Genomic DNA, 24,439 nt, shown 5'->3' with positions numbered 1-24,439 from the left:
GTTCATTTTTATAGGTATGAGCTTACTTCCGAACGATGCCTCACTGCACTCACAGTGCTGTTTCTCTTTCTCGCCTGCTTACATGAGCAGTTTCAAATAACTTTACTCCGATTGGACACTGACAACCCCCACTCACACATCTTTACTGCCCTGTAACTCTTAGATATATGCATGGTAGGATGTATTATTAGAGGGTTTTACATATTTCAGTGTGCTCTTTCGGATGGTGTATAAATCGGTTTCAAGTTTTCTTAACATGGTCCCTTGTAAAAGTAGTTGCTTCCCATTGAAATATGCATCAAGGCAAGTTGCTCTTTGCATAGACTTTGTTATCTATCAAAATCACATTAGTATGCCTCACAATCCATGAATTCATTCATGGGGATGAATTGCAAAGACATGTTGAAGAATGCTTTTTTCCCCACAATGCATCTATTTTTAACATGGACTCAATTTTGTGGTTCTGTGGAAAATACCCGATTTTAAAAATGTAGAGAAATAGTTTCAAGTTTTTAAATTAATATTATAAGAGGTTTCTGTTCATCCCAAGGAAATCAATTATACCAGAACATTTCTAAGAGGTATTTTCATTTCAGTAATTATTGTCAGTGTACAAAATTGTTAGAGTGTGAATTTGGACGTAATGTAAGGTACACATTATTTTACTGATTGGGGAGTAGGCATCTTGCATCATACAAGCATTTGCTAACCATCAAGTGACGAGAACTCCATTGAAGTTTTAAAGTCTCAGGACAATTTCATTACTCATTAATGAGTAACTAATAGATAGCCGTGTAATACATTAGCTTTCTCTCCATGTCATGGCCTTGTTCATTTGCACTAACTGAAGATTAATTCACTGTGGCAGATTAGACTAGCATTGTAAACTTCTCTAAATGTGTTTAATACCTAACTGGTATGGTGGATGGGTTAGCAATAATTCTTAAAATATAACTTGTTTATATGGATGCTAACCAGATTGCAAGATACGGGAAATTTTCTGTTAGAAGAGGTGTCAAATTACTGGGCTTGATCTTCATTATGTAGTAGTAGTGAAGTGACACAGCCAGGCAGAAATAGCATGTTCTGTTAAACCCCAACAATGGTGGCAGAAGCTGAGTCATCTTGTTACATCAGATTCCTTAGTTGATTTTAAAGATCAAGAAGGTGGACAATTTGAGGGCAGAATTCTTTGAATTATTGAAGATGCGAAAAGTGAGCGACATTCTCACTAGCTTGTCACCAAGGCAGCTGCAGATTAAATCCTAGCTAATGAATATAAGATTTTCCTAAGATCTGAGAATGAAAGTGAAAAATACTTGAATTAGAGTTTTCAAAAAAAAAAAATTTAAGATGACAGTTAATAAGAGATTCATTATGTTGTATTGCAGTAAGTAAACCTGTGTCCTCATTTTGAGGTGGTGCAGCTCTCTTGACACACCTTGAATGGAGGTGAGCTGCATGTGATAGTTCAACCACATACCAGCCCTCCTGCCGTTCTTAAATATCTGGCAGTACTGGGAATCAAACCCGGGCATTAGAGGACAGCAGCTAATAGTTTAGATGATAAAGCATCTGCGTAAGGTTTAAATTCTCGTGCAGTTATATAGCACTGAAGAGTGCTTAAATGAGAGAGCAATTTTTTTTTTTTTACTAGGTAAACTACCAGAATTTGGGCATTTCTTAAGATGATGTACCAGTTCCTTGCAGTGTTAGATGGTAATGTGCTGCTATTGCAAACCGCAGTTAACAGGTGCAGTCCAGTTATATTTGAAGGCATTCAAATGTGTCATCCTCATGTCAGTTGATTTACTTGCACAAACTTATCGCACACTGCATAGCAAACGTAATGAATGAGGTCATGTTCTTGGAGAGGAGTGCAAAATGTATTGCAAAATTTGTGTTTCAGATAAATGTATACAGGGGGCGCACAAATGATTGGAGCGGTTTCAAAAAATTCCTGTTTGTTTATTGTTTGTTGTTACATTACAAAATCATATAGACAGACAGAAAAACTCAGTTTCTTTATGAGCCTACAAGTGCTCGATATATGCTCCATGATTGACTCTACACACATCAACTCTATAGTCTAGTTCGTCCCACACCCGACGTAGCATGTTGCTGTCAATTTGACCAAAGGCGTTGATGATGCAGGCCTGCAGTTCTGTTAGATCAGCCAGTAATGGTGGTGTAAAATCTGAGTCTTTCACATAACCCCACGTGAAGAAGTCGCAAGGGGCGAGGTTAGGAGAGCGTGGAGGCCATGACATGAGGGCGTGATCTTCATTCCCGATATGAACGATCCATCTTTCTGGAAGTCTGCTGTCCAGAAAGTCATGAACATCAGCATGGAAATGAGGTAATGGATTTTTCAGCAAAGAAGAAGGGACCGTAAACTTTAAATTTCGTGATGGCACAGAAAACATTGATCTTGGGAGAGTCACGAACGTGTCATGCTCTCCTGACCTCACCCCTTGCGACTTCTTCGTATGGGGTTATGTGAAAGACTCCGTTATTTCACCACCATTACTGGCTGATCTAACAGAATTGCGGTCCTGCATTATCAACGCCTTTGGTCAAATTGACACCGACATGCTACGTCGGGTGTGGGACGAACTTGATTATAGAGTTTGATGTGTGTATAGTCACTCATGGAGCACATATCGAGCACTTGTAGACTCATAAAAAAACTGAGTTTTCCTGTCTGTCTATATAATTTTGTAATGTTACAACAAATAATAAACAGGAATTTTTTGAAACCGCTCCAATTATCTGTGCGCACAGTGATGTACAGAATATGCTGGTTCTTGACAGTTGCTATATTAATGCATTTTAAATTTCTTTTTGTTTTGATGTCCCTGCTACTTTAATTATTTCCTTATTTTTCTCTTTTTGAACAGGACACTCCGTGATTCATAAAAGTTTCAACGCTGGGGCTGGACACTTGAAATGAGGTGTTGGACTTAGGGTATATTTTTAGGTGATTTTTCTGCTTAAATTGCTTAATTTTGATGAAATTTTTAAAAATTTATGTATTTTTTTTTAAATAAAGATACTTTTAAAAATATTTTTGCTTTTTACGAAATTCTAAATACTTTTTTCCATTCATAATTCTGAATTTTTTCTACCCAGATTTATTTAATCTGAAAAAATTGAGAAAAATCTGTAGGCCTAAAAATTGAAGGAAAAAAACTAAGTCCCAATTTTTTGATACAAAAATTGGGACAGGTAGTAAGCATGTAAGTTTTTGATGGCAGCTTGTGAGGAGGAACAACAGAAAGGTATTTTATAAACAAAAAGGGAATATAACTAACAAAAGAGAACAAATTTCAAATTTGTATAAAAATTTGTTTATTCAAGAAAGTGTTAAGACATTTATACATAATGTTATCAGTTTCATCAGCTATAACTCAATCCAAGTATGCTCAGATAATTATCAGTTTATATCATTCATTAGGTACAATATGCACAAGCAAACTAAATAATTTTCATTTCACAAACTAAGGTTTAGGAAAACAATGAATGACCTTTCCAACACATTCCACCAGGTTTTCTTGCTGCACCACTCTTGTCAGTATCCTTGCAAACTTCCCTGACCATATCTGCAGCATGGAACATCTCTTGATCCAAAGAGTATTCCCTCCACTTCAATATCTGGACCACTAGGATGTCTTGTTTCTTGTTAAACTTTCAGCAATTTGCCACCATATTGGTCTTCAGAATAATCACACCCTTGATGTCAGGAGTTACAGCAGTATTGGACATTCTCATACCAGCAGTTCTCCCCTCAGGCTGTAACAAAGGAACAGCTAATTAATGGAAGAGTTAAAAATTGTCCTACAAAACTTGTTTTATTTTATAATATTTGATATTGTAGTCTTGTTATAACAATTTCTGAATTATGACCTGAAAATCAGTTTCAGAAGTTTAACAGGAGTACTTTATTTTAAAATCTTATAGTGAAGACCTAAGGAATTTTTAAACTACTTTTTATTCTAATATAAATTTAAATCTGATTATTCATGAACCTTGACATATTCATATGTTAATATACAATAGATATCAAAGCAACATTTCATTATCTAAAAATTACATTTATAATTTCTAGCAAACTCATTAACATGATTTTATATTGCATTATTCCACTTTAAAGGCTACATCTGACAATCAGATGAATAATTTATAACTTAGGTTCTTCAATCTGCCAAAACTATTTTTGAACAATAAATTCATTAACTACCTGAAAAAAAAGGAAAGCATACTGTATTCTACTTGAAACAAAAAAACCTCTATATAGAATTACATTTTTCATTCTTGAAAAATAAAAGAAATATGAATTTCTAAATATTTCAGTGTGATTTGATAGAATCTGATCTTTCAAGAACACAACATGTTATTCTAAATTGAGCTGTTTCTTTTTCAAATATAATATAATACTGTACCATGTTTTCCTTCAGATAATTTACAAATTACTCAAAATTAATTTCAGTAAACTTAAGAACCTAACTGTTATAAATTGTTTTTCTGAGCTGTCTGGAGAGATGGCATGGAATGACATAAGTGAGTGGTGTTTTTGAAAGTAAGAAAGATCACAATAGTCTGCCCATTTAAGCCACAACTAACTTCAGCAGAAACACAAGACCCCCTCAGCAGTGATCAGTAAGGGATTGACATGTTAAAAAAATAAAAAATGGTGTGGATCAAGGGAAATGGGCAGATATCAGCAAATAATGAACCATCAAATATAAATTAATGGTGGATAATTTATTACAAAAGAATAATTCCATCATTCTGACAACTGATTGTGTAAGATGACTAAAATTTTAAATTTTACATTTAATCTTGCTGTACATCCAAAAATAAAGCAAATAGGATGGTACATGTTAATAAATTCCTATTAATTCTGACAAAATTTTACATTGAATCATTATCAAATTTTATGAACGTAAAATTTTATTTGTGAAGAGAATGCTAGGGGCTTTACGTCGCACCGACAGATAGGTCTTATGGCGATGATGGGATGGGAGAGGCCTAGGAGTTGGAAGGAAGCGGCCGTGGCCTTAAGGTACAGCCTCAGCATTTGCCTGGTGTGAAAATGGGAAACCACGGAAAACCAATAGTGGGATTCGAACCTACTATCACCCGGATGCACGCTCACAGCCGCGCGCCTCTACGCGCACAGCCAACTCGCCCGGTGTGAAGAGAATGATCTTCGTACGCATGTCAAATCATGCCGGAAAATCTGGAACAAAATTTTAAATGTTTAAGTTACATGACTTGTCAAAAATATGAAAATACAAAAAAAATTAATCTGCACTCAATTTTACTTGGTAATGGTTTCTCCAATTTAACTTGACATTTCAGTGATTGTTCAGTGTAACCTCAGAATACACGTGACTTTACGTGACAGAAGCAAGGAAAAAAACAAACTAAAATTAAATCTTTAACCATGTGTAATTACCTTAATACAACACCGAAACTTAGAGCAACGATGGTAACACACACACACACATCAGTAATTTACAATAGAAATAAAAATCACTCATCCTGTGGAAATAATAAAAGAAAATAAATCTCCCGTTACCATCATCTACCAAGGAAAGAGATGCAACCTACTACGACTAAGAATACTATTTTATAAATGTTACAACATGTGTCCACACATTCATCCATTTTATGGAGATGGAATACTCCAATAAATGATGGCCTGAAACAACAGTAATCAATCCAGTAGAAATAGCCTGGGTAATGGCGATTGATAAGATAGTCAATATCTACATCAAACTCAGGACGTTACCAAAATTGATCGAAAATTGAGAGATTGGGTAGTATTATACAGCTACAATTTTAATATCACATGACGACGCTCATCCAGTACGACAAAAAGGCTCTAATAATCTCATACACTGAATTTTATTTTATGAGACGACGTGGTTTACCTCGTGGTTCAAAAATACTTTGTGAAGACTACCGTCTATGGTTCTCACAAAAACAACTACTCGCAGATACATCAAATGATAAATTAACTTTAAATATTCATCATTATATACATCACAGAAAATAGATTACAATGTGCTTCTGATCATAGAGACTCAAAGATTCACCCTCAAATAGCACATCAAATTATCATAATCCAATACATCTCTCCACATGGCACAACGTGAGAGGGAAAATATAAAAAATAATTCGCAACAGCCGTCCAAAATATAACTGATAAAATTACATGAATGACTGGAACCACACGTGAATGGAATAATCAGACAATTTCCTCCCTTAAAAGTATGAAATTAGATTCAAAAGAAATCTATCCATATCACTAGCATAGCATTCGTACATCAGATGAGCCTGCTCCCTTATGAAAATGTAGCAAAACACTTGGTAAAAATATAGGAGAAATAAACTCCGAAGAATAAAAATATTACATGTACACAATCCTCATTATTGTAGGAATTTAATGGAAACAATATTCCTTAAAGGTTCACCAATGGCTGATATTTAAACCAGATACTTGTCCGATGACATGACAAACTCACATGGTCGATGTTATACATTTATCACGCACCTTAAAAATCGTATAATAGGAGAAAATAGACTCAACGTGCTATAACACAAGAAAATGACATGGTAAAGTTCCTAAAAATCTACTCTAACTACTGTTCAACCAATAATCCCTCCAAGAAGAAAGTTTACTTATTACAGCTAATACAGATAATACCCAGTATAAATGAATTGTCAAGTTAACTTGGATGTCTTGATGACCCTGGTTACCTTCTAGGCTGGATTCATGGCATTAGGACGCTGTCAGCATCGGTCCTCCTTTTTGGTGTTGTATCTTGAGCTGGGCGATGTCTTCAGGGTGCACAAATTTCCTACTGTTGGTGTTCATTACCTCGGCCGGTTATGAACTGGTACCTCATGATGTACACTGAAACTTACACGAAAATATTAGTATGGATTCCCAACTCGAGGTTTCACAATTGACATGTAATGATACATACTTTCTTCATGAACACTATTGACGTCTGCTATGAATGTTAAACTATCAAGAAATTACACTGTTCTCGTGGTGGCAAGCAACAGCTGTCCAGGTCTATAAAACCTCCCTGCGTAATGAGCACAGGAACCACGCATAGCCAGTAAGCAAGTGAGAGAGTCCTTGATTGTGTTCACCACCTATATTCTGAGCTCTGACATCCAGCGTACCTTGTGATCCGATCGACGTCCTAAATTCCTCTGTGTCATAAGTAACTTGTCCCATGGTTTCTTAATTAATTAATTAATTAATTGGTTAGTTAATTCCATAATTAGTTTTATTTCATAATATTTATACCTTCCTAAAAATGCATTATCAAATCTTTTATGCACACTTGTTGGAGAATGTTTATTAAGACATCAAATCTGAAGTTTTGATATTAGAACTTTTAAATGTAATGTTTCTCATGGATGGAGAGTCCAGCAGTATTAATAAATTTTTCCATCTTTTCTTGCAGTGATAACACTTCTTCACCCCTCAACAGGTTATATGAAAGAAAAAAGCAAGTCACCCCTCTGGGTTCTGCCAGCAAACATTCTGCGTGGAACACGTGGCGTACTGTCCTGTCGCAAAATTAACTGCCAATTAAATAGACCTAATAGACCTAAAATGTCACAGTATGAAGATAAAGTTTGAATTCAAGAGGACAAATTGGGGCAAGTATTCATTTATAAGAAGGGGAGATAGAGACTGGAATAATTTACCAAAGGAGATGTTAATCTTATAAATAAAGTTGTTCGTGTCTGTCCCACCATCACGTCAAAACGGCTGGATAGATCTCAACCAAACTTCATATTTAGAGTATACTGACCCCGGGGAAGGTTTCGATATACATATCATTTTAAAATCTTTGAAAAGACGGGTGTTTTATAGGAAAAATGGTTTTGTTCCATTTTCTCTTATACTATTATAGGCAAAATATCGAATTTGTCGTATAAGGACGAGACAAAGCTCAATTTAATCCTCTTGACGCAAAGAACAAAACTCGGTAAGCCCTATGGGCCCAAAAACCATGTTTTAAGGCCCTAAAACCAACCGTTACGGAGATATTGGCACCACACTACCCCTGCTCTAGGAATCGGATAAAGAAATGAACTGCCGTAACCATGGCAACGTCAGCTCCAGGATTTTAGAGCAGTGAGATTATGCATGTACGTTTGGGCATAGCTGCCAACCAAAATTGGTACAAATAAGACTTAATATCTGGAAAAAAATATACTGTTGTGTAAGGCACTCATAGGACTCCTTTGGGCAGGAATGGAAAGGGGGTGAAGTACGAGTGTAAAAATCTTACTATACAATAGAGTCTCGATTATCCGACCTAAACGGGACCTGGAGTACGTCGGATCACCGAAAATGTCGGATAATACAGAATAACTTAGAAAATGAACTAAAACATACAGGAAGACTATACTTTATTACGTACTATGTTTTACGGGACTCTATTGTCTTATTAATTCAATTGTACAGTAGATGCAGTACCCTTTTCTTACTACGCCTGTAGCCAGGTGCAGACGTCTTGGCTTGGGCTGCAAGAGTTTTGATGTCAGTATCTTGAAATTCAGCCCAGTCTCATCACAATTAAAAATCTGATCACTGGTTAATCCTTCAGCAAGAATTATTTCTTGAAATTGTCTTAAATTTCACAACCTCATCGGATTTAGCTGACAGTTCTTCTCCACAGATATTAAGCTGCCCAATGCCGTACCGTTTTTCCCACCGATCAAGCCACCCAGCAATAGCAGTAAAATCAGAGTCCCTTTATTAAACTCCTTCTGGATATACACCGTCATTTCTTGCAGAATGGGGCCAGATATTGACAAGCCCTTTTCCTGGTTTTTAATGAACCAAAGAAATAGTGCTTCACTTTTTTTGTACTCACATTTTTCATTGTTTTTTTTCTAATTTTCAGTGCATCACTTGTTGCTCTGGTAGAGCACCACTTTTCAATTTATTCCCTCGTATGTTTCCAGTCTCCCACTGTAACACGTCCAACACCATAATCTGAAGCCATTTTTTGGAGAGTTTCCCCTTTGTCCAGTCTCTTTAACCCACTCTACTTGTCTTCCACAGAAACAATCACTTTCTTACGTTTACTCACCATACTCAGAGAGGATATGAAAATTATAACATCCGCACCCAACCAATACTACATTGCAAAATCCTACCGCATGACTGCTAATGCTTGTCCCACAGACGCACCCTCCACACCCCGTGTCCCAGAATTGCATCCACCTAAAGATCAAATTAAGCCTACCAGTGTCGGATAACACGGAGTGTCGGATAAGCGAAGGTCGGTTGAGCGAGACTACTGTATATAGAAATGGAAGTGTGTGTGTAAATGACATCTCCAACTAAACCACTGGAGCAATTTCAACCAAACTTGGTACACGTATCACTATCGGGAGACGAGCACTGTGGAGGTTAAGCCATCCCTAGCGCCCTTAAGGGAGAGGGTCGGGGGGGGGGGGGGTAGTTACAATAATAATCGAGAATAGTGTCGAATTCATAGTTTTCGGGGTCGCCGAGTTGAAAAGTAATACTCTAGAATTTTTTAAAGTCCAGCCCCCTTTTAGGTGGGGAGCAAAGGGTGGAGGGGGGGTGTGGGGGGTGAGATATAGAAATAATTAAAAACAGTTTCAAATTCATAGATTTCAGGGTCTCTGAGATGAATAGTATTACTCCAGATTTTTTTGCAAATCCAAGTGGGGAGCGAAGGGGGTGAGATAAAATTAATCGAAAAACTACATATAAAAATTATCTTACTATATATAAAAATTGATGTATGTGTGTGCATGGGTATGTGGGTGAGGGTGTGTATGACACATCTCCTCCTAAACCACTGGAGCAATTTCACCAAACGTGGTACACTTATCAATTAGTATTAGGAGACAAACCGTGTGAGGGTAAGACACCCCTAGCACCCTTATGGGCAGGGGGCAAGGGGGGTGGTATAAAAATAATCTTATAAATAAAGTTGTTCGTTTCTGTTTGTTTGGCTTAAGTGCGGCCAGTATCCAGTATTCGGGAGATAGGTTCGAACCTCACTGTCGGCAGCCCTGAAAATGGTTTTCCGTGGTTTCCCATTTTCACACCAGGCAAATGCTGGGGCTGTACCTTAATTAAGGCCACGGCCGATTCCTTCCAACTCCTATCTCTTCCCTGTCCCATCGTCGCCATAAGACCTATCTGTGTCGGTGCGATGTAAAGCAACTAGCAAAATAAAAAAAATAAAAATGTTTGTTTGTTCCACCATCACGCCAAAAGGGCTGGATAGATCTCAACCAAACTTCATATTTAGAGTATACTCACCCCCAGGGAAGGTTTCGATATGCGTATCATTTTAAAATCTTTGAAAAGACGGTTTTATAGGAAAACCACAACGGTTTTCCTCCATTTTCTCTTATACTATTGATTTTCTGCAAACTCTGGACCGTATGTGAAAGGTCTCTTCATCATAAACAACTTTCGTTATGTTCATAATTTACCTTACTCTTCAAATGACTGAGGAATTTACTATTTTCTGCCGATACCATGCTCGGCATTGAGTGACCGACAGAGCGATAACGAATATATGGGTTACCATGGCAATGTCTGACTGCTTGTCAGCAGGGAAGTAACATATTGCCATTTTCCTCATCATTCCTTTAAATTCGTGGTTGTTCCTTGGGTAGAAAGCAAGAGAGTCGTCAATCGGCCATTCTGCGTGATATTGGCGGAATATCATTGGAGGTTATAACCGTCCTCGAATAGGTGAAGTAATAACACAAATATTCATCTTATCTGATTACCTAAGAATCCCTGCGCCTAAATTTCTCTCCAATTACCGCTTTCTTATATCCATAACTCACACCGGCATAATTTATTGAGGAGCATTTGATTTTCCAATACATTCACTTGGTATTTATATATTTGTAGTCATCCAGATGTCCTCAGTTATAATCCATTTTCTATTAATTTCAACTTACTAAACTGTATTATTTTCTTCCTTAATTACCACGTATGTATGCGAGTGCTAATCCCAAATGCTGTACACTCTTTCCTTTGAGGAAATATTCTAAGCTATGCAAATGTATAACTTTTGGCCCAGGAAAATTCCAAAATATGGATGCAATTTTAACAGCGGTGCAGACCTTCGTTTCGGGGTAATTGGTGGCTAATCAGTAAGTCGTATCACAAGTCACAAAGCAAATGGCGTTTCATTTTGGAGAGATCTATGACTCTGTCATATTTCTATCCCTAATACATTGAATACAAGTTGATTTTGTACTTTTACACGTATATGTTATCATTTGGCACACTTATAGGAAAGGTAGAATCATGACATTCGGCACACACATTGACATGACCATTGGCAATGTTATAGCCAAATTTTATGATTCTAGCTGTCACATGAGAATCAAAAATATAAAGTAGCATCCAAAAATTGTACAAGATTTCACCCCATTCAATGACTAACTCAATCTAACCCATAAATATAGGAGATACAAGAAGATGTCATAGGACCAACCATGTAGAGCACTGAAAGGGGCGTCTAATGGTGAAGTCCGTTTGTAGATACGTCGTACAGTTACAAAGCAGTAACTATCGAAATAAAGGTCTGCACTTCTAGAGTGTGTCTGTACATTGACAATTTTGGCGAAATTTCCGTACAGTTATCCGTTTCAGGTGTAATAATGACCATCTGCATATATTCAGTTTTGGTGTCTGTCTATAACTTGGAAACTACTGGATATATTTCCACCAAACTTGATATTTAGAATCCACTTGTCCTTTGGTAGGTTTTAAGGCAAATATTGTTTCTAAATCCCTGAATTGACTGGGGGATTATACGAAACCGAAACAGTCATTTTGCATTCTCACAAAATATAGACAACCAAACTTAATGTAAATTTACCTGCTTTAATGGAAATTCATTTCTAAGCCTTTTTCCTCATGTGCATCATTTCAATACGAGGATTAATAAGGGAGATGTACCGGAAAACAGTCCGTTAATAAGTCCCACCGGACTTAACTCAAGAGCGGGTGCATGTAAAGCGTATGTTTTACAACTTGAAAACTACTGAAGACATTTGAGTCAAACTTTACATTAACATCCACCTGTCAAACGCTACGTGTTAATCGTCAATAACATTTCATGTTCCCGGAATGGACTGGCGGTTTATAGGGAACCGAAATGGTGATTTTACTCTTACACAATATATACAGTACAAGACCAACCTGACTGGAAATCGACCAAACGTGATGGAATTCCATCTGAAACTTTTTTCATGTGCATTTTTTCGACAGGAGGATTAATAAGGGAGATATCATAAACGGTCCATTTTTCCGGTTAAGTCCAGCGGATATAGCCCACAAGGTGTTGTACGTTGAGCAGGTTCCTTATTTATCTATGTAAATAAAATCATAACTACTGTGTGCCTGTACATTGACTATTTTGTCAAAATTTTCGTACAGCTACACGCTTAAGGGGTAATAATGATCATCTGCATATTTTTTTGGTTTAGTTTCTTGAAAGTCCTACTTTTTACACTTCTCACTGAAAACCCAGATTGCAGCATAATCTGCCAGTCGAGAAAGAAAACTGAAATTTGGCAAAATTTTACGTTTTAGCCTGTAATGGGCGGATAACTTCCAAGAGCTTTAAATTTTTCCCTTTCTATCCCGAAGAATATCGAAATATGGAGGCAATTTTAATGATGGTGCACACCTTCGGGAAGTATTATCACATAACGGATGGCACAATCCCCGTTCAATTTGGAGTGATCTACAACCTTGGTCTTACGACTTGTCGTATTTATATCCATTTTACGTTTGATTTTTCTCTATTTCTCGATGTTAAGTAAAGTTGTACTTTTCACATACATAATTCATACCTTCCATCACTTAGAGGAAAGATAGAATCATCATACTCTACACGAAAATTGGTCCACCCAGTAGCCATATGTGAGCCAAATGCTATGTATGTAGCTGTGAATTATCTAAAAAGCAATGCAATGTGAGATAATCTTACACAAATTTTACCCTATTCCAAGTTTCTAACTCAATCTGACCCATAAATAAATAATAATAATCGTATGGCCTCAGCTACCGTGTGCAGACATTTCAATTTGACGCCATCTGGCTGTCTGCTCGTCAATTTAGACGTTCCGTTTTACTCTAGGCCCCCACTAGATGGCAGACCGAGTAAACCGAAACTCTCTTGGGCGTCTATGGCTGAGATTTAATGAATTTTGTCGGGTAAACACCAAATGTGTCACCAGAGATCTTTTACATGCCGACATCGTACAACATGGAGTGTCGAATGGACTTTTTTCCGCCCTTCAAAAATCCGACTACCTCTGCCGGGTTTGAACCCGCTATCTTGGGATCCGGAGGCCGACACTCTACCGCTGATCCACAGAGGCAGCCATGAATAGATGAGATATCATAAGACCAGCAATTTAGGCCGCTAAATCGGACGTCTTATGGTACAATCCTTTCGATATGATGTACCGTTTAGAAGCAGGTAATCTGTAAATGAAGGTCTGCAATATTGTAAACAAGCACATACTTTCGTATGTCGAACTATATATATTCACTGATGTCGATTTTGTAGCGATCGAGAAAGGGTGTGTCTACTATTGTAATCAGTACTCCGCACACCGACTATGACTGGCAGTAGGAATGGAGTCCTCCAATTCCTGTGTAACTGGCATTAATGATGCAGGCCTACCATTGTAATGAATAATTCACTTCTCGATTTGACTTTCAGAAGGCAAGGGAGCATGCAGCATACAGTCTTTGGCTGTAGGCAAGCGTTCCCGCAGCTATAAACAGATGTACCCATCTAAAATGTGACGCATTAGGCATACTGGCCTGCTATTTTGATGGAAACTCATCAACTTGGTGTGACTGGCAGGAAGCTGGCTGGCAGTTGGAAAAGGGGCCTATCATTATAATGATAACTGCACAACTCAATTTTGACTGGTTGTAGGGAAGTTTCCTGCCATTATAATTAAAAACTCCTCAATTTGTAATATGTCTGGAAGTAGGAAAGGGGGGGCTGCCATTGTAACGGAAACTCCCCAAATCGATTGTGACCGCGCAGTAGGCAATGGGGCCTGCAATTATAATGTAAACTTCCCAACTCTATTGTGAATGGCAGTAGGCAAGTGAGCCTGTCTATCATCACAAATCCGTAACAAGCACTTTACACTGGAAACAACGTATGGGGACCTCTCCATATTGTTTCTCGGATAACGCTGTAACCGTCCAGGCTTCTCCAGCCCTACTAATTTAATATAATATTTTACGTGATATCATTTGATATCAAGTTTATCCGCCATCGGCAATTATTTGTAATAACATATTTATTCAACGTCAATCATTTGTAATCAAGGACTTTTTGGAATCATATTGTATATATGCTAACATCGTTTTATTATTTAAATGATTATATTATGTAGGATAGGAATTCATTATGTTGTAAATACGGTCAATATGTTGAGACATAGTTTTCATCTCATATTTGTGTATACGGAGGGTTATTCTTAAAGCTGGGGATTTTGCGTGACTCATGGGTTTGGGGAAGGCAGTAAACAGCGACCCGTGCACGAGGCTTGCATACCAGCAGAGTACATCATCGCCACGCCTACTGCACTCGACAAGAAAGAGAAGGGGAGTTGATAATGCGATCTACGAATCAGATGTTTCGTTATATAGAGATCTGAGATTGAGCTGCTACCAAGAGTGGGGGACTCTGGTGATATCAAGTGCGGAGCGAGATACTTACAGATACTCCATCACTACTACTTCTACTGTGAACATCTACTTTGAACGACGTGATTTGATTTTTGAAACAGTGTGTGGTCGCTCCGCGACATAGTTATTTTTGTACAATGTGTTGTCGCTTCGATACAGTACTCAGCTGCGGTAATGTTATCGGATCTGCGTGAAACGAGACAAGCTTACGGCTTGTGTTATTTTCAGTAAATATGCTGGACGAAGAACTATGTTTAATTCAAGTCTACGGAATTTGGTACAAGTCTGTACCGTATAAATAGTATAGCTCAGTTGGATTGAGATTTCTACCAATATGGAACAATTCATATCTCTGAATTTTCTCATACGATCAACGCTGATCAGTTTGTACAAGTATAGGGCCAATGTCTAATTTAAAGACTAGGCAAATAGGGAGTGCTAGTCCAGATAGCCCGTACCATATCAGAGAAGGATGGATGTCCATGGAGCAAATTCTACATCGAGAAGAAGAGAACGAGTAACCACGGAAACCAGATGACTTCAACGGAAGCTGCAACTGGTGAGCTTCAATTAGATAAAGCAATTCAGTAAATTAAATTCTAAATTCCTCCACGCTTTAAGGAACTTTTCCGATTCATCTCATTTTTTTTTGTATAATAAATTCATTTGTATTTTATATTGCGTTAATTTTCTTTCTTAAGCGATACTTAATGGTTAATCATTTAAAATTCTACCCCTGTGATATAAGTATAAGTCTCTATGCTAGTAAATATAAATTTTGGTTTACAGTTTTGTTTAAAACTGTAATCCTGGCGCCCAAACATCGCATAGAGAAATGGGAAACCATGGAATGTTAATTGTTTCTATTTGCGTGGCAATTTGCAGGCAAGCCACAAATAGTTTATTTGATATTCATGTGTCCCAAGATAACTTTCATCTCCCCAAGTGTTTCGACGAGAGGAAACAGTTACAACGCTAAGAGACGTGCTATTTTAAAACAATCTTATTTACTGCATGTACAGTATTTACTTCAATATTCGTATACAATGCAGAATACCGTAGCGAAGCACGGGTACATTTGCTAGTTACAAATAATTTCGAAATTTATTGAAGAAAAGAGTACTGAAAAACAGATAGGAAATCTGCTACCTGGGCTACTGCTCTAAATGCACATAAGTTGTAATGGAAATAACCAAGTCAAAACTGGAAAGAGATGGCTTCAGATGTTATAAATCAGATCAATATACAGTTCATAACAAAATAATTGGTCTGAAACAGTTTTTACAGAACTTGTTAAACAACTGTCCCAGCTTTGTACAGATTACATGTCCAACCCTTGTCCCCTTCCTATACAGGATCAGGTCTGAAACAAGATCCATCTTTATAGTAAGTTTTTAGAATCAGATGTCATTCCTGAAAACCTGAAGAGAAATTAAGAAAAAATTTGGTATATAATAGAAGGGGTGATGTTAAAACCCAGTGCCAACATAAAGCCTACTCCCATGAAATAGCACTAAGAGGTCTACTCAAGGCATTACGTCCCCATCCGATGGGCATATTGTGAACAGCATCATATGCCCTTACTGCATGAGCACTGCAGAGGTTTGGAGTTTGATCCAGGCTTTTGGCACACAATCTAGTGATTAAAAATCATGTACCACAACCTCCCCTACCCTGCCAGCCAACATTCTTATGATTAAATGTTTTTCAACCACAGTGCCAGACCATATAGACTTTACACATTAATCTTGACCACCAGGCAGGCAGCTATGTACAAATGAACAAAAACATCACATCTCTGGAGACATGAAATGTAATAAAGTCCTCTCTGCTATGTTCCACTTTATAGTCAACTGGATAAGTTTTGCAATATAACCCATAGTTCACACTCATTGAATCAGTCTGTCCCTCTCATTGTGACATGCACCTTCATACTGCACTATTATGAAATTAGAAGCATACAGCACACTCCCACATAACAGTTTTGTCAGCTATAGAATACAAAATTCAAAACTACCATCACAGCTAAGGTCAAAATCCCAGCATGAACTATTATTTGTTCCCATATGAATTCTCTACAATGAAGTCAGGCAACAAACACACCCAGTTAGCCACTATTTCTGACATGGCACATTCACACATCAAGAGAGCAACAAAGTCAAAGCAGAGACTTCATGTGGAGTTTCACCCAGGGCTACTCAGACATACAGCAGTGCAGATGTCATGGAACATTGGAAGTCTTTCTCCAGCACTGTTTTAAAACAGTTTTCTATTAGGAAAAAGACTGGTTAGTTGTAATTTCACAGGAGAACCTGTTCTTAAACTCAGCAGAGCTAAGGCAGGCAACCAATTTTCCTGGATGTCCATACACTGTTCAGTAACTATAAGAAACTATACGACTCCATTGCAAAAAAGCTGCCAACAAAGTCTAAGATGAACAGGTCAATAGGTGCACCTTTGCAAGGATGGAGTTAAGATCATGTGATCAACAAGACTTTCAGTTTGGCAGAGGTCAGGACAGTTCATGTTTACAGGCTACAGGAGCCCAATATCACAAGATATATATATAGCAGTACGTTCACATAGAAGCTGCATCTCTTTTTGGGGGCAGATATCTGGTGGGGCTTACATGCTTCATTGGCCAGAGAAGTCTTGCATCAAATCAATACAGTATTTGAACATTCTGCAGAATATTATAGTTCTGAGTAAGAATACCATCTAGGTAAGGCAATACACTTAGTTCAAGACCACTCCCTAACCCACATGTAGTCCTGTTCAGGCAGTGCCAGAATAAGGTGTTTGGGGGCCTTTGGTTATTTAAGAATGTGGGGCCCTTTCTTCGTAACATCATGTAAGACTAGCATACCAAAGTTGTTATAGAACTACTTCCACTGGCTCAGACGGTTGAGGCACTGGTCTTCTGACCCCAACTTGGCAGGTTCGATCCTGGCTCAGTCCGGTGGTATTTGAAGGTGCTCAAATACGTCAGCCTCGTGTCGGTAGATTTACTGGTACGTAAAAGAACTCCTGCAGGACTAAATTCCGGCATCTCCAAAAACCGTAAAAGAGTAGTTAGTGGGACGTAAAGCAAATAACATTAAATTGATGAATAGGGAAGTGTTGAAATGGACTACAATTTCTCTATTTTTCATGTTCATAATTCCAAAACATTTTACATTTGTCTCTTCATCACTATCAAATAGACATACAAAACAGAACTTACGATCTCATTCCCATTATCTTATTGGCATTACATGAATTTAAAATCTAAAATTTAAAACTAAATTAACATGTAAAAAGCTAGCACAAGTGGTATTATGAGATAACGAAGGACATTGTAATATGACTTGTACTACATTTTTACAAGTCAATACTACAATGTCCTTCGTTATATCATTGGCAAACTCATTCCTGCCTGCAGTAAGTATCGATTATCCAAATGTCAATCACTAGAAATATCGGCTAACAGAAACTGCCCCAGTCAGCAGCCTCACATCCAAAAATACAGAAATATCATTAAAATATATTATAATTCTAATCTAGGTCCATTTCAGCCAATTTTGATTCTTTTCATCCAAAACTTACCTATTTTTTTACTCCAACGTAGTTAGCAATACTGCCGTTGCCGTCAGTGGCGCGTGAATCTTCGCTTGTGGCAGGTATTTAAATGAAATGAATGATTGTACAGTTCGCAATGACGTCTAAAGGACCACAGGTCATTTTCTGTTTTTCTGATAAATTTGTGTCTCCGGATGGTAATTGATTCTAGCAGTGATGAAATACCAACACAAACAGCTGATAGAAGGAAGGGTGCGTGTTCGATATTTTGTGAGCATAAATATTCATATACATGCACGGAGATGGAGCAGCAGGACTGTTTATACAATTTTAGGTTTGGCCAAAGGCCGGGGCCCCTTGGCATGCAGGGTCTGGGGCTGCAGCCCCTTTGCCCCCCCCCCTTAATCCAGCCCTGTGTTCAGGGCTAGTTTTCTGAGCATACTATTGAAATTATCAGTTGGGTTCCTTGAGCTCCAGACCAACTCCATTAACCACATGTGGGCAAGGTGAAAACACAAAGAAATGCTGCACACACCCTCCTCCACTTTCACATGATGCTTTGCAGGGCATTGTGTTGGATGCATGCAAGGAGATTGCCCTCAACAAGGAATACTTTAGGAAGCTCACCGAGTCCATGCCACATCTGCTCCAACAAGCTGTTCAAGCAGATGCATTAAATCACATCTAGAAGTCATTTTTAGGACTGATATAATTAACACCTCAGTGATACAGAATATTTGAGTACTGCTTTGCTCAGCAGACAGTGAGAGCACTAAGAAAATGCAGAGATCTAATTAAAAATTCACTGTTACAACAGTTTTGCTCAGATTATTTTCAAACATTTACAGACTCAGAAGAATGCATTTTGCATCCATTGATTTTATATACCAGTCAATTGTCTTGCACCTACTAATGTTTTATGCAGTCCAACAAACATGTGAGGAAGTCTTTAAGGTCAGTATTTCTATACTGGCATCCTTTGTGATACTTATGCCCCATAAGGAAACATTTTATATGTACTTGTGGGGGGAGGGGCTCACCCTTCTTTTTGTAGACCTACCATATTTCTGTACAGAAATTGTGGTAAACAAATACTAAGCTCAGCATTCAAGCAATGATGACCACACCCGACAGTCCATTTGAAAAACATTACATCATTTAAATCATTAATCTACGTCAGTCTACCATATTACTAAGTTAATGTTGTGCCTAGTGAGAAAGGGTGCAACGCGCAAAATTAATTAATATTGAATTTTCACAACCGCATTGTAATCAAAATCGACTCAACGTATTAGGTCATGTTACGTACATTTAGTACGTATAGACGAGATGTTAAGTACAGAACAAAAATGTCCAACCGGACACCAAAATCAGGAGGTTGTACTGTATGTTTGGATCCCACTGGTGTCGAGATGTTTTAAAATTTCAGTACAGGCCAGTGTGTGCCACATGCAAACAGTAAAACACCGTTCTTACTGATTGTGCACTGCACTGCTACATGGCTTGAACGAGTCTCTTCCAGTCTCAGGTTTACTATGGATGAATCCTTATCTACGGGGATTTTTTAATTTAATCCATTTACCCTGCAGGGTTTGTCCCCCCCACCCTCAACTCAGCAAGGGATTCCACCTCTACCACCTCAAGGTCAGTTTCCTGGAGTGATATTTGGTCAAGGGATACAACTGGGAAGGAGGACCAGTACCTCACGGCATCCTCATCTGCTACACTGAAAGGGGCCTTGTGAGGGATGGAAGATTGAAAGAAATGGGCGAGGAACAGGGAAGGAAGCAGCCATGGCCTTAAGTACCATCCCAGCATTTGCTTGGAGAAGTGGGAAACCACAGTAAACCACTCAGTGGCTTAGAGGGAATCTAACACCCTTTTACTCAGTTCAGTTCCAGAGGCTGAAAGGACCCCGTTCCATCCCTTGCACCACTTCTCAAATTTTGTGACTGAGCCAGGAATCTAATTCGAGCCTCTGTGGCTAGCAGCTAATCACACTAGCCACTACACCAGAGGCAGAAAACTATGGGGAAGCAAGGAATAATGCATGTCAGGCACTACATCTGTACCAGGAAAGGTGTCCAGACAGGCAACATCCAACTGCAAAGATTTCAGCAGTGTTGAAAGACTTGTACAGACAACAAGAGTTCCACCTGCCCAAGAGAAAACTAACATCTGGTGAGAATGGCAGTGCTGGACACATCTCACAATAATCAACTCAAGAATACACAGGCAATTGCACAACAGTTTAACATCAACCAGCCAGCCAGCCATCCATCCATCCATCTGGTGAATACTGCATGCACATGAATATCACTCCTATCTACAGCTACACCAAGAGCTACACAGGCAATATTTCAAAGCTTGAATGAATTTCTGTCTGTGGCTATTAGGAAATATGGAAAATGATGCAGCATTCCTGTAAAAAATCTTATTCTCAGGCAAATTTAGATTCCACAATAATGAAACAGTTAACCACTACACCATGCACTATTGGAGTGCTGACAGTCCTCACTAAATGCAACAGCCAATGGGGAGTGAATGTATGGTGTGGAATCTTGGGTGATCACTTCAGACTGTATTTCTTCTGGGATCATTTAACAGGTGCACACTACCTGCACTTTTTCTACCACAAACTCCCACTTCTGCTGGAGGATGTACCACTTAGAGATCATTTTATAATGTGGTTTCAACAGGATGGAGTTTGGTGCCCCCTATTTCCTACTTCATATTTCATATTTATCCAACCATAATGTCAAATCAGTCCTTCATAGGTCCACATACACTATCATTCACTGAAAATATACCTAAGAGGATATTTCACATACATCACAGTAAAAATTACAAAAACAGAAATGAAGTATCCTCAGCCAAGCTTTGAACCTCCCACGTCACACACAAGACCTACCCGCTTTCCTCACCCTTAAGAACTAGCAGTTCGCTATAGTACTGTGACAATGTGTGCAGATGATAGCTAAAGTAAGTTAACACGGTCACAATGCCCACTTCGTGTTTTGCAGAAGTTTTTATTTTCATGTAATTTGGAGAGCGCATTCGTGGTTGTCGTGGTTGCCATTGTTTAATAATGTTGAAGCATAACATCTTTCTATTCTGGTTAGGTACTAAATACAAAGATACAAAAAACTCCACTCACTTCCCTTTAACTAGGGATTTTTTTTTTTTTTTTGCTAGGGGCTTTACGTCGCACCGACACAGATAGGTCTTATGACGACGATGGGATAGGAAAGGCCTAGTAGTTGGAAGGAAGCGGCCGTGGCCTTAATTAAGGTACAGCCCCAGCATTTGCCTGGTGTGAAAATGGGAAACCACGGAAAATCATCTTCAGGACTGCCGATAGTGGGATTCGAACCTACTATCTCCCGGATGCAAGCTCACAGCCGCGCGCCTCTATGCGCATGGCCAACTTGCCCGGTAACTAGGGATTTGTGCTATATGAAGCTGAACTATTGTTTCCATTTCTGCTCAAAGTTTGAGGCAATGATTGCCCTAGTTTTCATGTGTTGTGAAACCACCCATGCAAATACCAAGGTCACTCATTTTGTATAAAATATGGAAGGACTTCTCCATTAGTAGATAAGGTAAATATAAAGTCAGTGAATGTAAAACAGGGTTGTGGCACTATATATCAAACACTTAAGTTTATCTCTATGAATTACTGATCAGTAATTTTTTCCAGTGAAAAAACGGACCTCTGAAATAGTTATAAAACCTTAACGATTCCGGTTGCAACTAGCTTGTTCAGACTTTTAAAATGTACAATTTGTAGGCTCAAGGTGCCCTTAAATGCAACAGTTTTATTCCTTTATATATCGAATGGTCTGCGTTAAATATCTATCAGTGAGGTCTTATTTATCGAACATGATTTTTATATATCGAATGGTAAGGTTTTAAATACCAAACAGAAACCTTTATTTTAAATCACTTAAGACATTATAGGATTTTAATAACATAAGAAAAATAGAATGATTCTTAAATATAAATCACAAAAGTACAGAAGCAATATTAAGACATTAAAATATCCTGAGAAACACAAAAAACAGTTTTGTATCTCTACCCTTCCACAGAGAGCAGAACATGTCTAGTCTTCCTTGTTTCTTTTCTTTCTGTTCAACTCTTCCTGGCACTCCTTTGAAGATATCGCATATGTTTTCCTTAATCTAAACTGATGAGGTTTTTCTGGTACTTGAGGAACTTTGAGAAAATCTTTGAAAGAATCCTCGCTACTACTTGAGGTGGGTGAGCAAGCAAGTTACGAAGCAATTTCATGCTCATTCAATATTTTCGGCTTGTGAACTTTTAATTCACTCTCCAAACTGACAGCACCAGGAAGATATTTCGTGGGAGAATGGACATACACCTCTAAATGTTCATCATTCTACATGAAATCATCTTTTCCCTGATCACCATCATCTGATTAACTATCTGTCATCGTTCCATTCTGATTAGTCTATATTGTTTCACGTGTTGCACTGTATCGAGATGTAACACTTTTCCAATAAGCATACAAATCTGGTTCACCATCATTCTGTTTTTCTCCATGTCTTAGTAGGTCATTGAACTTATCAAGAATGCAAGGAGGCAAGAATTCCTCCAGGTCATCAAGCACAAACTAACTTCTGATTGGAAGTGTAAAGGGATGATGGGCTGCCTTCGTCACTCTCTTGCCGTTTCCTTCCCACTGGGGATTTCAAAATATCTGCAACACATTTTGTATAGTCCACAGCATTGGGATCTAGTGGATAGAGACCACACTTACGAAAGGCACTTTTCACAATATCTGGCCTAACAGAATCATCCCAAACTTTCTTTAATATGGGTGCAAAATTTACCTTGGTTACTGATGTACCGGAAGTTCATATTTTCTTGTCTTGAGCAGTTTTCCATGCTCTCTTTAGAGGTGCAAACATCCCCATATCTGCTGGTTGCAGAAGATGGGTGGCATTAGGGAAAAGGCAGTACAAAATTATTCCATAGCCATGACAATATTCACTGACTTGAAGGGATAAGTGACTCCTGTGTCCATCAAGAAATAAAATAACAGGAAGTGTGTGTACCTCTAGCCATGACCTAAAATGTTGAAGGTAGTTCAGAAACGTTGGGGGCCTTCTTCCAGCCACTTTCAGTTTTCTCGTAAATCCAAGGCTCAGGTACACTATCTTTGATAAGTTGCTTAAGTCTTATGTTGCTGTAGACGATCATTGTTGGGGCACAATGCCCGTCGGCACAGACATTTCCGAGCATTGTAATGCCGTCTTTCTCTTTAGAGGTTGCCGTAATTTGAAGCTGTTCCCCTCTGACCCGAAGGTACTTTCCTGAAACCTTGTGAAACAGAAAAGTTGTCTCGTCTGCATTGAATATCCTGCTTGGGTCTTCCATAATTGATCTTACATCCTCAGATTCCAGGTAGCACGACAGTCCAGCAAACCATCCACATATTCTCTTCCGAGTCAGCAGCCCTGCCCTTGCTAATGGTTTCAGCCTTCTTCTGAGACAGGGAAGGATGCCATCCCATAAAACATTTGAACCAGGTCTTCCATATTTAAACTGTGTGTTCCTTCCTGATGACTGCAGAATTTACTGAACAGTGTCAAGTAAATTCTTTTTCTTCAACAGAAATCCTCGCCTAGCCATGCTGATTACCCATTCACTAATGCCCTCTTCTTCTCGTGGACTCGGGAACGGCTTCCGCCCAAGGGCAGTCTGAATCTTCTGACGTCCAGATAGTTGGTCCTTTCATGTTAAAGGGACCTGGTATGTTTTAGACGCCTGCATTTGCAACATCATACCGGACTTAACCTGTTGAACAGCTTCAGTCAAGGCAGATAATGAATACTGATACCGTTTCATTTTTTCAACAGGTTTAACTTTGACTTTTGGGACAACTCCCCCATGGGGCATCTTAATTTTGACTATAGTCAAGCTCTGAACACTAGTTAAGGAAATAAGAATTACAAAAAACAATTATTTTCTGCTTTCTAGTTTTAAATGGCTAAAATATAACAATTTTTTTCAAAGAGTGGGGGTAACTGCCCCCCCCCCCACACCCCCTCTTGTCGATGCCACTTTATTTACCGACAAGAA

General features: G+C 38.4%; 2 long non-coding RNA genes across 3 annotated transcripts in view; one reads left to right on the top strand and one right to left on the bottom strand.

The window, feature by feature from the left end:
* The window catches only part of LOC136872455 (uncharacterized), a 51,510-nt gene extending 48,499 nt beyond the window's left edge, over window positions 1-3,011 (top strand). For both annotated transcript variants that reach the window (XR_010859906.2, XR_011018072.1), the window contains exon 6: window positions 2,901-3,011. This is a non-coding gene — a long non-coding RNA (uncharacterized lncRNA). The remainder of the gene's footprint in view (window positions 1-2,900) is intronic.
* A 455-nt stretch (window positions 3,012-3,466) lies between these two features.
* The window catches only part of LOC136872452 (uncharacterized), a 43,468-nt gene continuing 22,495 nt past the window's right edge, over window positions 3,467-24,439 (bottom strand). Inside the window, exons 3-4 of the long non-coding RNA XR_011018071.1 lie at window positions 5,137-6,925; window positions 3,467-3,792 (exon numbers count right to left, since the gene is read on the bottom strand). This is a non-coding gene — a long non-coding RNA (uncharacterized lncRNA). The remainder of the gene's footprint in view (window positions 3,793-5,136; window positions 6,926-24,439) is intronic.

This window comes from Anabrus simplex, chromosome 4, assembly GCF_040414725.1.
Source record: "Anabrus simplex isolate iqAnaSimp1 chromosome 4, ASM4041472v1, whole genome shotgun sequence".
Lineage (NCBI taxonomy): Eukaryota > Metazoa > Arthropoda > Insecta > Orthoptera > Tettigoniidae > Anabrus > Anabrus simplex.
The sequence above is the reverse complement of the archived record's forward strand: the minus strand, read 5'-3'. Positions and strand labels throughout refer to the sequence as shown.